Genomic DNA, 2,167 nt, shown 5'->3' with positions numbered 1-2,167 from the left:
CCCCCCCCCTCACCCCCGCCGCGCCACGCCGCGTCGCGACACGTGTGCCACGAAATCTGTACTCCGAGAGTAAGTAAGTACCATGCTTCGTCTGCACGAAAGGTCAGGAGGGTCCTTCCCTCGCCGCCCATGAGCTCCGCGTCGCTCCGCGCCGCCATGCGCCGCCATGTCCCGCTATGCGCCGCCCTGCGCCCTCCCCCCTATTTTCCATCACATCCTCTCCCTTTTCCGTACGAGGGATCGCTCAAATAAGTACTACGTACATGCATTTTCAGGAGGGTACAATTATTATGGGGTCCCAAAATGATCAGGTACATCTTTGTAGTCCATAGAGACCCCATGATATTTGTACCACGGGTTCAAATATTGTGGGGTCCTACAACTGGCAACTGCAATGATGGCTCCTGTCTCTTTAGCCCATAATATTTATACCCACGTACCCCTAAAAGTAAAGGAGCGTTGAAACAATCTCTTACCCGTCCTGCAGTTCTCGAGGTCCTGGTTCTTGACGATCCACTCCCTGAAGTGCTGCAGCGCCTGCTCCCGGGTTAGGCGGTCCTCGCGCAGCTCGGTCTTGGCCACGGCCAGCGCGCGCTCGGACAGCCCCGCCGCCGTCTCCTCCTTGCTGTCGGCGGCAGTCTTCGATGACTTGGTGGACGGCATCTCGCTGCTGCTTTACCCTGTTCCTGGAAATAGTTTGCCTTCGTACACCTTTGTTTGGATGTATGTTACATATCCCGAGCGCAACGGCTGTGCCCGGCCCGGCTGCGGCCGCCCGGCCCGCGGAGACACGACCGCAAAACGTTACGTTATGAATGTACCCGACCGCGACCATGGACACACATTCATTTCATATCGCAGTGTTTTTTTTTCCTGTTTCGTTTTCGCCGTCGTTGAGGTCCTTGTGACAAGCGTTACACAAAACGCATCGTCAGTACGCGTCACTCTCACTTTCTCGGAACGGTCATGAATATACAAGGTATCGACGCGAATCACAGAGCACATTGATTGGATTCGCTCCATCAAATAAGCATCTCGCACCCTCGACAGAAATGTGTCGGCGTGAGCCTTGAGATGCACTGCAATAAGTAGCAAGTAACACGAACCATCAACTCTGATGGGTCATAAAGTTCACACTATAATCTCCGTTAGTGTCCCCTATTGCAGAACCCCCCTTTTATTCCCCCTCCCCTTTTCACTAAAGCCACGCAGCGGTTTGCGGTGCGGGGCGGGCGACATGGGCCCGAGCCTCCCGTATACCAAGAACCTTCCTCTTCACTTGACCATATCCAGCATACTGCTGTAACTTGACCCCTGACTTGACCAACACGACCGCACTGCATATCTTTTGACCTGCTCATCATAGTTAGAGACACGGGAAGTTCAGATGATGCCAAATCGCTGGGTTAAATTAAAATACAGCATCTGTTGTAATTTTGACTTACAAAAGGATGTTGTAAATTTACGACAGCTCATTCTTGTTCATATCAATTAGAATGAAGCCGATTCAAGGTTTCATAAAAAAAAATGAATCCTATAATTTAAATTTTATAACCTAACAACACTTCTCAAATGAAAACTACAAACATACTTTAACTTTTCACAGCGACCTAAAGATTTGTCCCCAGAACGTCATATTGACGAGTCAGAAAGGCGTCAAAATGAGGGACCCCTACTTCGACGTCGCGGTGACACTCACGACTCGCGAATTCCTCCTAAGGTGACCCATTCACTCACTCCTCTCTGGCAGACACACCGGCTGGCTAGGGGTGAAGTGCACCGCTGTCCGAACGAAACGAGCTGCTGACGCGCGGGCACTGCTTTGCTTGCGCAAACACAAAATAAACTCACGACGCGACACACACACACACACACACACACACACACACTCACTCACTCACTCACACCACGTTCTCCACACACACCTGTCGTGTAGATCCTCGCGACCGTCCGCAGCTTGCAACCGCCTGGAGCCGACTGAAGACTCTCTCGGTGCGCCCGTGGGATGGGATGGTCCCGCGGTGCAGAGCAAGAGAGGGGGGAGGGGGGGGGGCGGTAAGGGCTTTGCCCCCCGCCCGCAGGGGTATCTCCAGCGAGACGGTGAGGCGCGCTCTCTCTCTCTCCCTCTCTCTCTCTCTCTCTCTCTCTCTCTCTCTCTCTCTCTCTC

General features: G+C 53.0%; 2 protein-coding genes across 2 annotated transcripts in view; both read left to right on the top strand.

Annotated features, from left to right (window-relative positions):
- Window positions 1–2,167, top strand: part of LOC113207999 (2-aminoadipate transaminase) — a 9,455-nt gene that overhangs the window by 2,066 nt on the left and 5,222 nt on the right. The window lies entirely within an intron of this gene.
- LOC113207996 (zinc finger protein 569) overlaps window positions 1–2,167 on the top strand; it is a 5,758-nt gene that overhangs the window by 1,891 nt on the left and 1,700 nt on the right. The gene's annotated exons all lie outside the window — the stretch shown is intronic.

The sequence above is a fragment of the Frankliniella occidentalis genome, unplaced genomic scaffold, assembly GCF_000697945.3.
Source record: "Frankliniella occidentalis isolate FOCC.00 unplaced genomic scaffold, Focc_3.1 Scaffold311, whole genome shotgun sequence".
Classification (NCBI taxonomy): domain Eukaryota; kingdom Metazoa; phylum Arthropoda; class Insecta; order Thysanoptera; family Thripidae; genus Frankliniella; species Frankliniella occidentalis.
This window is presented reverse-complemented; position numbering and strand designations above follow the sequence as displayed.